This window comes from Tympanuchus pallidicinctus, unplaced genomic scaffold (genome assembly GCF_026119805.1).
Source record: "Tympanuchus pallidicinctus isolate F22 unplaced genomic scaffold, pur_lepc_1.0 scaffold1, whole genome shotgun sequence".
Lineage (NCBI taxonomy): Eukaryota > Metazoa > Chordata > Aves > Galliformes > Phasianidae > Tympanuchus > Tympanuchus pallidicinctus.
Window position 1 is genome coordinate 4,109,926 of NW_026294618.1, and position 13,171 is coordinate 4,123,096.

The 13,171-nt window shown below is 42.5% G+C and overlaps 1 protein-coding gene across 1 annotated transcript in view; it reads left to right on the forward strand.

The window, feature by feature from the left end:
• PINX1 (PIN2 (TERF1) interacting telomerase inhibitor 1) overlaps window positions 1-13,171 on the forward strand; it is a 59,130-nt gene that overhangs the window by 13,948 nt on the left and 32,011 nt on the right. The gene's annotated exons all lie outside the window — the stretch shown is intronic.

Genomic DNA, 13,171 nt, shown 5'->3' on the forward strand with positions numbered 1-13,171 from the left:
ATCTTTTTGCTGTTACTGTTGTTGAGTGCATGCATTTGTGGCAGCTTGTGAGTGGTGTGCAAGTTGGTGCAAATTCCTTGACCAATATAGTGATGTTATAGCCAGCAGAAGGTGATGGCCACTGTTGTGCACATTTCCTTTTTAACCTTGCTGAAAGCTAAGCTCGCGTTTCATGGTTCTGGCAAGAAGTCACAGGTTGTTCCCTGTTCAGTGGCCAGATTTCCACATGCAAATGTAGGCAGGAGGTAATATGATTTGGGGCTGCATTGTTGTCTTCTGGCTACCGTCTGCTGCTAAGCAGCCACAGGGAGAGCACAATTGCTTTTTTTTTTTTTTCTCCTCCCTTCATGGGTCAGAGATCTGTGGAGTTTTCACAGAACAAAAATGTGTTGCTCAGGCCCTCCAGCTCTGAGCAATTCCATTTCATTGCACCCGTGAACTCTCTCTGCCCTTCCCATTATGTTCTAGAGCCTGGTCCTTAAGGTGGCAGAAATGGAGCTGCCTCTTGAGGATGTGCAGTGCTGATCCCTGTGTATGTTTGCATTCTGTTCTTGAAACCCCTGTACTCTGGCTACTGCCTAAATGTGGCAGAGAAAGCACTGCAGGAGCAGGAAAGTGCTGTCATTCTCTTGGATGCAAGCCGTTCCTATCTGTTCCTGTACAGAGATAACATAGGGAGAGTTCTGGTGTCCATCAGAGCCCTGAGGTATGCCTTCAGGCTGTGGTAGGTTGTGGTTCCCTATAATTGCAGCCCCTGTGACAGCTGATAAATGCTGCACACTGCTGTCCCTGTTCAGAGAATATGAGGACAGCTTCCATACTTCATAGGTTCTAGAACTGTAAATCCAATTACATGTTCCATGCTGTATGTGCAACCGAGATGATGTATAAAAATTGTTCCTGTAGCATGACATTGTATTTTTAAATCCTCTTCTAAGGTATTTAGATTCTTTCCCCTCTTCTCCCCTTGTTTTGCCCCCCGCACCTCCCCAGCCCCTCCCCAAGATTTGGTTAGAGAAGCATTCAGTCCAAATCAAATTTGGAATGGAGGATCTGTCTCAGCTCTCAACTCTTGACTTTCTGACCAAGATATAATAATTCTGTTTCCCAGATTTCTAGTTATTTCAAACTGAGATCAGGACTATCTTGGGTATGATTTCATGGAAGCATGCAAGAATTGCTTTTCATACAATCACAGACTGGAGGAGACCTCTGGAGCTCTCTAGTTCAGTTGTAGGGTCAACTGTAGCAAGTCCATTCAGACTTTGCTAGGTTAGATTTTGACCATTTCTCTCCCTTAAAACCTCCAATTCAAACTTATAACAGAATTCCATAAATGGATCACTTATAGAGTGGGAGATAAGGAATAACTTGGAATAATGAAATTCTTGTGCTAAAAAACAGGCTCAGCTGGATGAGCATTTGTTATTCACAGAATCACAGAATCGTAGGGGTTGGAAGGGACCTCCAGATATCATCGAGTCCAACCCCCTGCCAAAGCAGGTTCCCTACAGCAGGTCGCACAGGTCGGCATCCAGGCAGGTCTTGAACATCTCCAGAGAAGGAGATTCCACGACCATTCCATAGGGATCAGGGACACTGAGGTGTACAGAGAGAATTAAAGTTGTATTCCATTGTCTGGTGGCATTATGGCCAAGTTTTTCATCTGTGAGTTGCAGATCTTCTCTCACTCCTTTGAGATGCTACACTTTCAGCCTTTGAGCTTTTTGGTATCCAGCAGTGGCTTGTAGTGCTGTAGATCCTGGCAGTGGTGTTGCAATGAGAAACTTCAGCACTGTGGTCCTGTGCTACACAGTTGGTTTGTGTTATACCAGACTATTGTTAAAGGTTAGGAGAAGGAGGGGGAAAAGAAAGTGATACCCAGTAAACTCCATCTGTGCCCACAGTCAAGTGGAAACCAATGGAAGGACTTAAGGCTAAGTGACATGGTGAGGACCCTACAGAATAACCCTGTCATCTCTGAAGTCCTTCTCAAAAACGTGCCCCCCTCTGAGCTGCTGGTGTCTCAGCAGATCAAGTATGTCTGAGAGATGTTGTCCCAGTTAGTCATATTCAGTCTTAGCTGTATGCTTATTAGCAGTCATTTTATGATCTTGACCTGTGTGTCTTTGGCAGGAGACATTTTGTGCTACTTTGGTTTATGATGTCCTAATTGAAAAGCAGATTTCAGGCTCACTCTTAACTGTCTCAGTAGCCAGTGACTGATCTGGCGAATGGATCTTTACTCTTGTGTCACACTGACACCGCTGCAGCAAGTAAGGATGTTGAAATTTGGGTTATCTGTGTTATCAAACTGAAGGGGAACTGGCGAGAGGACAGTAAAGATTGCAAAAGAGTGGAATCGCAAAGGATATGGAAGGAAATTTGCCTCAAAGGGTTGAAAGGAGTTTCTCTAGAAGTAATAAAACCAGGATCCCAGTGAAAGCTGTTTGGATGGCATCGGGATAGGCCTTACTCATGTTAGGCACCACCTTTCACTCTCCTGAATGTTACACACAAAGACACTTTATAAAGATTTTGATAAATCGTGTGTCCAACTAAAACTTCCTTAATAAACTACACAGGGACTCCTTTTTTTTTTTTTTTTTAAATTAAAAAAAAAAAAAAAAAATGGGGGGAAGAAGACAATGGCTGGGTTTCAGAGTGGAATTAAATTGGAAACGTCTGTAGTTTTTCCCAGGGCGAGCAAGTGATCGAAAATATTGAATTGTAATTACGATGCTCTCTGGGGACGTGCAGTGAGGACCTGTTTTGCAGGGTGAGATCTGCCAGGCTGATTTTTTTCTTTTGCCCCCACTTTCCCTCTGGTTTTCTCGCTTGCTTAGGTACACTGGGAGCCGGTGAGACAGAAAAACAAATTCCATTAGTTCCTATCTGGTTGAACTTCCTCGAACCCCCACTATTTTTTTTTTTTTTTGCTTCTCAGAATTTCCTTCCTCCATCCAGCTGTGTTTCCTGATGAAGCCTTATCACTGGAGAAAATACTCCTGAGTGAGACTGAGGATTTGGGAATGAGTTACAGACAGTCCCAACTTGGTTGCTGAACAACATAATTCTGGCACTGGTTTCACTCTGGGGGCCGGGGGACTGGTTGTGATTTGCTGGCACATTCGTAAGAACTCCATTTGAGATGAGTACAAAACTGAATGTTTTGCATCCATCTCACTTCCATGTCTCAGGCCATTTGATGAGTAATCTGCTTCCTCCTGAATTTCTGGAGCTTGAATGTAAACCTGCGTAAGTTCCCTCTGACAACCTGATCTGAGCAGCCCGAAAGTCTCGAGTTCGTGGTGATTTCTTCCGTGTTAGTCATTAGAAATGTAACTATCTGCCCTTGTTGCCTTCTTCTTTTTTTTTCCTTTTTTTTTCAAATCAGGAAATTATCTTCTGACACATTTTGCAGAACTTCCTTAACCGACTTAACGTTTCCCAGCACTTATCAGAAAACCTTGTTGGCTAATCTTCAGGGATGTAACTGAAAATCCATTAGAGCCAGGCCCTGTCACTGGCCCACTGGAGCTACGGGTAAATTGATGCAATTCCCTACAGCTGAACTTTCTGCAAAATATCAGTCATGATGCTGATCTTGGTGGGGTTTGACAGTGTCTTATAGGCATGTAACAACTTTAGTTTCTTGGATTTTCTTACCTGTGACAAAATGCTCTGATTTTGTGCTTTCAGGGAACAAAAACCTGCAGGAGAGGAAAATTAGTTAAAAATTAACTCCACCTTTTTACTGTTCTGCTTTGGAGACTGTAGCTAGCGTGAGAGATTTGGAACCAAGAAGCAGAGCAGAAAGAGGACATCAAAAACCTGGAGAGAGTCCAAAAGGTTTTAGTAAAATGGGTGACAGGGTTAGAGGGCAAGTCCTAGAAGGAGAGAGTGGAGGAACTGGATGCGTTCATCTGAGAAGAGAGGCAGAAAAAGGTGACCTCTCTGCCTATAAATATCTGAGGGTCAGGGGGAGGGAGGAACAGAGGACGGGAAGGGATAGTAATCAGGGTAGGCAAAAGCCAAGAATGGTGATGGGGGTGAGAACCTTCAATTAGAAAAAGGAAGACACAACCTTACTCTTGTGCAGGCTTCCTCACAGTGATGTCAGCAGGGCAGTGGAAAAGTCCCCTAAGGGAAATCCCAGCTCCTCAGTAAGCGATGCCAAGAAAAAAGATGAATTTAACACTTTTAGACCCATTGGAATGGGGAAAGATGTAAGTAAAACATCTCCCAATGAGTTATTCTTTGTGCAGCTCCAGTAATGAAGCTTGGTTTCCTGTAGTTGTGCCCTGCTTGGGTTCTGTGGCGTAAAGGAGATGAGCTCATGCTGAAATCCCTCTCAATGTGCACGCTGATCTATTGGCCTTCTCTGTCCAGCTGCCCATCTGCATGAGATACTTGAGTGCTTTAGTATCTTTGTAATAGCTGAGCTGCTGTTAGGTTGGATTAAAATGTTGCTTGAGAAACAAGAGCGTGTGATGTACGCAAATATCGGGGCAGAGAGACTGTGGAAGATTTGCTTCCTTAAGAAACTGCAGTAAAAATGTAATTGCTGTCGTTGGGTTCTGGAGGAAGATGGTAGGAAAATACTGAAATGGGCATTACTGGGCATCTTCTCCAGGCTCCCTTAGTTGTGCTGAGACACAGGTGCCCAAGCGTTCACTTGTTCCAAAGATGGTACATATATACGTGAAGCCAAAGCATTCCTAGAGATGTTCACCTCTTTCTTTACTGGTCTAAGCAGAGAGCTAATAATGAGGTGCATGCTATTTATCCCCGAATTTATATTCTCAGTGTATCCTGCAGTGAAGCTGTCTGTGTTCTTCTGAGTATGGCTACTGCTCCATGCTTAATTTATCCAGTTCTTGTGAAGGCTACGTTGTATTCTTTCTTGGATTGTGAAACAAAGCTAGCAGTAGAGTGGCCCAGTCTGCACAACCCAATGGTGCCTTCACAGACTTGGAATCCCCAGGAGCCTGCTTAATTAGGAGAAGGTTGTAAGCCCCTATCTCAGAGCTATGTGTGAGCAAGCCTTGCTGGTCCTACAGAGTTTCATGACAGAAGGAATTGTAAGTGCCAGCTTGCAGTAGCTTAGTTTTCTTGAATTCAGTAGGTGCCTTTGCTGTATTCTGCAGCAAAAACGCTTGGGAGTATCATTAGATTTGTGTGTTCACCTGTTTCTGTTTTTTTATCATTGCTGTTTCTGACTTTTTGAATGAAATGTAAAAAGCCCTTGCTAATGGTAATTTTAATACTACTTTAATACTTCAGTTGCTTCTTTGGTCTTCCAGTTTTGCTCTACTGCATATTTATGCAGCATACTTATCAGCCTCTCTAGCTAATTCTTAACAGCAAGAGATGAGGATTTCCTTTAAAAGCCAAACAAAAAAATGCAGCAGAATAGAATCATAGACTGTCCTGTGTTGAAAGGGACCATAATGATCATCTAGTTTCAACCCTTCTGCTATGTACAGGGTCACAAACCACCAGATCAGGCTGCCCAGAGCCACATCCAGCCTGGAAATAAAACAGATTCTCAAAGTAGTAAGCACAGGTTTGTATCACTAACATGCACTGGTTGTGTTTCAAACATGGGCAAACTCACAAGAACAGCGTGACAATACAGCTAAGGGGCTAAATGCAGGTGGTGCAGATAGAGCAAGTCATCTGGCAGCACACAGTAGCTTGAAATGATACTTCTTACTTGTACTAAGAGACATGGGTTTGTGGGGAAGTAGTGGTAGTAGGTGGGTGGTTAGACTGGATGCTCTTGGAGGTTTCTTCCAACCTCTTGTGATTCTGTGATTCTAAGTGGGTTTAAAACATTATTCTAAGTTGGTAACTTGTAATACTGTATAAGTCAGAATGAAGTTGAATGAGGCTCAAGGTGTTAACTGGGGCCATGTTGTTAATACCCCTCCGTGCAGGCAAGATTGCTCCAGGAGAACTGGTAAAAATGACTCTTGCCTGTGTGGTGTCCTCGTTGCCTATTCTATAAACACCTTGTTAATCAACTGAGGATAAATTAGTGCCATTGAGATATCAGCAGAGAGAGGGAGAGGAAAGAGACATCTCCCAGTCTGGAAGAAATGGTGCTTTTTCTTCTTTTCTTCTCTTTTCATTGGAGGAGAGCCTTGCTTCTAGCATTAGTTCCTTGGGGGGGTTGTTAGGAACTGAAACAAAACTGGGGGAGGCTCTTTTGATTTATCTTCTCTCCTTCCCTTTTGGTCATTTCGATAGGCATAAACAGCCGAGTTGGCTTTAATGTGTTACCATTAGAGACCATGCATTAGCTGGAATAAACCATCATGCCTCACAGTGAAAAATATCCCTTGATTGGCTAATTAATCAGTCAAAGGGGAATGACATGGCCCTCGGCTTGAGGGACTCTGCTGCACAGGTAAACAGGTCATTGATAAATGGTTTACCCGCAAATTCATATATCAAGAAAACTTAGTCATTTTTTAACTACACTTTGTGTGAAAGCTGCACTGCATTTTTGGAGGTGTATTTTTGCTGCCCTTGCTTTTTGCATTGTGGGTGTTTTTAGATTGTAAACGTTTTTAAGAAGAAAAGTCCAAACAGAGTGAGAATTGTAGTTCTTCTCTTTTGTGAATCACTTCTCTCCACCTCTTAAAAAAAATAATAATAATAATTAAGAAAATGAGATTCCTCAGACATTATATGGATGCAGCTCACATCCGTAATTGAGCCTGGAGAAATAACTGGGGAAATGCATGGAGAAGCCTTTGTTGGTGGCAGATTTCATATTGTCCAAACCAGGCTGGGTATGTCTGAAGCCATCTGGATGGAATATAACACCTTGTCCTGGAAAAATGGTCTTTCAGTGGATTTCTCCACTGTGAGTTGTGCATTTGATGGTTTTTTTGTTTGTTTTTTTTTAAAGGATGAAGGTGGGAGAGGGGAAAGGAAGAACCCAGCTCTACATGAAGTAGCATACAAATGAGATCTGGAATCCCTCTTCTACATGGGGTGCATGAATAGGGTTGTATAAGGAACCATGAAATGCTGTTAGAAAAGGCACAGCTGCTTAACTGGGTGCACAAAAGAAATCCTTGCCATGCTGTTGCGTTTTGCCTTGGGTTTCTTGGTTTGCTTGGATGTTTGGTTTTTTTGAATCAACTTTGAGCAAGTAGCACACTAGTGCCTAAGAATGTGAGCACAGGTACTGGGGAGTGAAGTCAACTTTATTTCCATCATGAGTAATCTCTTCCTTCCAAACAGCCCTTGTGGGCCTGCGCTTTTATAGGATGACTTTGTTGTGTTTTTCTTTTTAAAAATATTTATCTGATCAAAGAGCTTTCTTTAAAAAATAACAATAAAATAAAAATTCCAGTGCCATAGTTCAAAACAAGGAAAAGTACACTTTTTTGATCCTATCACAACAGGATTTGTGGATGGAAGTGTGAACTAAGCAGGTGGCTTCCTGTTGATTTGAAAGGCAGGTGGGCAAGTTCTTGACAGCGAGTTGATTTTGCAGGCTGCTGTCTGCCCTCCTTTCCTTGATGTCCTGGTGCGAGAGTATGTTGTGTGCTCTTTCCTCCTGCTGCCATAGCACAGAGCCAAGACAACGGACCTTGGCACAAAGGAGCTCGTTCCTGAGTGATTGGGATTGGGATCCTATGGGAGTGTAGCAACAGAGCAAATGATAGGAAAATAGCAGTATGTATTCTCCATTGGAAAGCAAAAAAAAGAATTATATTCTCATCCACAGACAGCATGCAGAAGGAATGGATTTTCACAACGTGGTCTTATTTTTTTCTGACTTTAATTATAAACAGGTGTCTGACCTCTCAGTGAGGGTTTCTTCTGATTTTTGGGTTACAAAACCCATCATGGAGCTGCTGGATTGGTTCAGATGGCATAACTGGGTCAGAAGTTGGAGCAGAATAGATTATTCAACCTGAGAATGTATGTGAAATCAAGGAAATGAGCTTTTCCACTTCTAATCCAGTATTTTGACTTCTCTAAATGAGCTTTTTTTGCTTTCCAATCTGGAAAAATATTTTCTTCTTCAGGGCAGCTTTGTGAGTGGATAATTCCTCCTCTCTGACCTTCCTCAACTCCCTAATTAGTTTTAAAATGTTGTCAATTTGGACTTATTTTAGTTTTGTCAAAATAATAGGGCAAGGTGAAGAAATCCCTTATCTGTGGTTTCTTTTCCCTATATTCTGACTTTGCAAGCTGTTGTCAGTTCCAGTGTTTTCCTTTGAATTGTGTTGCTGCTGCCATATTGAAAGGCAGATATGACCAGCTGACTAGTATTGCTAATTAGGTTATCCACTAATGAATGCATATGAATGAAATTAAGAAAACAATATGACGGAGAAGATGGTGCAGTGGGATAGTAAGTAACTTCCAACTTCTGTTTGCTTTATCATTAGCTTTAAAATGATGTCAATTACCAGCATCTTGCTGATGGCTTGTTGTGTTGTTCCAAAATGCTTTTTGGGAAGAAAGTAGCATTTGGTACTAAGGATGAGTGCTGCCCAGCTTTGAATACTAAGTCACGTTATTGCTAAGAGGAATCATAGAATGGCTTGGGTTGGAAGGAACCCTTAAGATCACTCAGTTCCAACCCCCTGCTACAGGTAGGGACACCTCCCTCTAGACCAGGTTGTTCACAGCCCCATCCAGCCTGGCCTGGAATGGAAAGAAGCAAGGGTCAAGCAGCTGAAGTAAGCTGCAGAATAAAGATTGAGAGGAGCTCAAGCAAACCTGAGTTTTGCTCAGCTGGTTGAGTACTCAAATGATTGACTACCGTACTGTACAGATTCCAATGTTTCTTGGCACATAACTTTGTCTGAACTCTTCCTTACACTGGATTAAGTGATGTGACATCTGTCTTTTGTGTGTGGTTTGTTCTTCCTCTCTGTGAGGGAAATGGCTTGTACATCCAAGCATTTTGATTTGGTGGACTCTTAAGTAATATGAACCCGGTGGGGAGTAGTGAGGACAAGATGAAGTGTGCTCTGGCTTTGGAGCAGAAAATGTTGCTGGTTATGGTAATTAGCTCCTGTGGAATTTTGTTGCACAGCTCCAGAAAGTTCTGCACAGGTGAGTGTAAACTTGCTGGTAGGAAATCCTTGTGTGTAGAATCACAGAATCACAGAATGGCCAGAGTTGGAAGGGACCTCAAGGATCATGAAGCCCCAACCTCCTGCCACAGGCAGGGCCACCAACCTCCACATTTAATACCAGCCCAGGCTGCCCAGGGCCCCATCCAGCCTGCATCAAGACTCATGAAGTCCGTTTTGTGACCATCTGTCACTTAACTCAGCTGAAGGTAAGCATAATACTTAGTTGGATGTCCCTTACACTGAGCTCTGAGCTCCTGTGTAATGGACGAGGCCAGTTATGATTAGACCCCGCAGATGATAGAGAGTCCAGTGCATGGGAAGTACATCTGTCTCTGAGATGCTTATTTCTGAGGTGATTATTTCTGTTTTGCTCTCTTCTTAAGTCATCTCTTTTCTCATCATGATCTGATTTCCTTCGAATCCTGGAACGTGTTGACAGCAGAATCGAGCTCAGGCTAACTGGATCCTGTGTCACCTGTGTGAAGGGAAGATCAAAAATCCTGTCTGCCCTAAAATCCTATTTTCCAGAGTGTGGAAGAATTTAAATGTCACTTAGTTCTTCAGTAGTTGAAAGAAAATTATTTATTCTCAGTAGTTTTTACAAAGAAATTTCTGTAAGCCAGGAAGAAGAAAAAGCTCCTCTTGCACATTGGTTTAGTCAGAGGCTAATGCTAATTAGGAAATGCTTTCCAGTTTGCAAAAATAAGATCATTTTCTTTGGGGAAGAAAAAAAAAAAGTTTATGTTCATTTAAAATAGGCAACTTTCATATTTTACAGCAAATATTTTCAATTAGAAATAGGAATTAGTAGGAAGGTTGTTTTCATTTTCAGATTTCTTGGAGGTGCTGCATTTTTAGAATTATTATTATTAATAAGACCAATATATCCCCTAATGGAGGAAAAACAGCTGATGTGAAAAAAGTCATCTAATTCTAGGAATGTGTTATTCCAGGTAATCCTGTGTGTATATGTGTTTGTTTGATGTCTCACTAATCTGAATGGAATCACTTAGGTTGGAAAAGACCTTCAAGATGAAAATGCAACCATCAGACTGACCTACCAAGTCCCATCACTAAACCATGTCTCCTGGTCCACACATCTCTTTGATACCTCCAAGGATGAGAACTCCACCACTTCTCTGCACAACCAAAGAAACCAACCTTCCTCTCTGCAGCATTTCTTCTGGTGGTTGTAGGGAACAATGAGATTTCCCCTAAGCCTCCTTTTTTCCAACTAAATAACTCCAGTGCTCTCAGTTGCTCTTCATACATCTTGTTTTCTGGTCCCTTCACCACCTTTGTTGCACACAAGCAACCCAGCTTCCTCCTTGCAGTAAGTAACCCAAAACCGAACACAGCATTCAAGCTGTGGTCTCACCAGTGCCCTGTGCAGTGTTTCATGTATTTCTTATGTTTAATGTGTAGTATATCAGGAGCTATTAAGTCTGTATGCCACTCGCTGCTTGTCGTGGTCAAATGAAAGCTATTTCCTCCAACAATCTTTGAATTGTCTGAGGGCTTCAAATCTTTGTGACTCAGCTTGTCCCAGAATTGGGTCCTTGATCAGTAAACAACACATTTAGTCCAGTGGGTTACAGAGCTTTCTAAGTACTTTCCTTTTCTGTGTTATCAGTCTTTGCAGTAATGGCATCGGTTCAAAATTCAGATTGTTCCATGAAGACCACCGTAATAGTTTGCTTATATAAACTTTGTGGTGCTGCTCAGCTTGTATCTGGGGCAGTGATATAATGGAACACGTGAATGTCAGGTTATGCAGTTCTCAAGTTTGCTTCTGTCTAAAAATGTTTCTCCTGAACTGAAGAATGAATGTTCTGTGGGGAGTGATACAGCATTGGTCAAAGTGACCTAATTTCAGCCACTTACTATCTGTGACTGTGCTAATGCTGGGAGCTTAGGCATTCATTTACATTTCGTCTTAAAAGCAGGGAGAATGCTCGGCCAAACTTCAAGGTGATGAGAGAAAATTGTGTAATCCTATACGTCAGCAGGCAAGTGGAAAAGGAAGCTTTTTGTTGTGACTTGCACACTAACAAGTTGGAAGGCAGGTTGTCCCCATTTTAACTTATGCTTCGTTAAGCCTTCTATTAATCTCTGTTTCTAAACGCCTCTCTCCTAGACCCTTGGCATTTTCATGCCAAGATGGATTTAAGCATGTGATTTGTCTATAGAGGACATCACCCTGCAGTGGATCCCAGGAATGTGATTCAGGTGAGGCACAGTGAGTTTGCAGTCAGGGCTCTTTGCTTTGCTTCCACCCACATGCTGTGCAGCCTTGGGTCAAGTCACTTCTCTGCATCCCTGTTGCACAATCCCTAAATCTGGGGATGATTCATGTATGCCATGTAGGTGGTATTAGTCTAATTCATGTTAAGCATGCACTTCTTCATGAAGTGCATTGAAATATTTAGATGATAAGTAAGAATGTTGAAGTGCAGAGCATATCACACAGGTTCATTTTCTGCTGGTGGCTATTTCTGGAGAACCAGTAGAGCCTTTTGAAGTGTAGTTTATGTGCTTGCCTGTTTACCTTTTGAACTTTACAGCCACAGTGCCTAGTGAAGCTGTGTTGTGGTTTTAGGACATCGTTACTTAATTAAACTTCGAGAGATTCCTGAAGCGTGACTGTCTCCAGCTTTTCTGAAATCCCTGCAAAAGCAAGGCTGCTTACATAAAACCAGGATGGGAGGGAGAAGTGCTCCAGAGCACCACATTATGTACACATCTGAGGGTGAGGGTATGTAACCCTGCAGGTCTGTGCATCTTGGAAAGCTGAGGTCAAGCAAGAAGTGAAGAGGTATCTACCTGCAGGAGTGTTTGTATAAATGGTTGCTTCAGGTAAAGTGAAGTAGCAGCCCTTGTTTTGACAGCTAGTACTTAATGTATCACTTGGGCTGCTGATTCTCTGACATCCATTCATTACAGCAGACCTCCTCTGACCAGTGCTTACCAACCAAAGCACCGCAGAGATTTTTTTCCTCCTTTTTAATAAGCCTAGTGTTTCTCAGTTACCAAATGGCAAAGGAATGCTGTGTGTAGCAACTGCGATGGATCGCATCCAAAGGCAGAAAATATGGCCTGTTCCTTTTTCCTCCATTGTCGTAGGGAAATGGGTGTCTCCAAGAGACGCCCATCAGTATAGCACTTGCTCTTCAGCAACAAAAGTCTGGGTGTTCTGATTTTTAACACTTGCTACTAGAAAACAGAGGTTTGTCACTCCTGGCAACTGACTTTACAAAAACACTGATAACAATAAAGGGCTTCGTGCCCAGTCCTGGTTTGTGCTTGCTTTCTGGGAATCTTCCAGTCTAGTGGTGATGCTGTCCCCTCGCTTTTACCCGCAGAGCTGTATCTGGATGCAGAACTCACTGCATGGTTTATGGAGTCCCAAATGTCTTTTGTACCTCGAGAGTGTGGCACCTCCACTCATTTGGTAATATTTAAAGCATACAACACAGAAGCCTTGCAGGTCTGTTGCAAATATTGTTCAAATCACAGTCTAGAATTACAGTTTGATTTTGAACCTTCATTCTTTCTTGTATTAGAACTGAATGCTCTTCACCCAAGGACAGAAGGGCTCAGGTATATCTATGGAGCTGTAAGATCTTTCTGTTCCTAGACATGTTTCCTTCTGCAGAGTCAGCTGAAGAAGAATTGCATACGTGTACCTTATCCATTCTAGTACACAACATGGCACTTTGGCTTATAGCCTGTCAGCAGGGTGGCTTTGCATTGGAATGACTAATTTACAGGTAGATGCTCTATGCTGATTTTGCTGTATGGTGATGACAGTAACCTTCAGCAAAGTGGTGTGCAGACAGCTGGATCTGCTGACATCTTCAGCTGCTGCAGCAAGATTCACCAGGATTCATCTGCCAGAGCTCTTGGACAAGCACTGAGCCAGGCCACTGTGGGACAAAGTGTGGAAAGATACAGGTGATATTCCTGAAAGAAAGAGAGGGGGAAGGATGGCTGAAGGAATGGGAACTGGCAGCATTCTGGTTGAGACTGCAGGGTTGGAAGCGAGGAAAATGCAT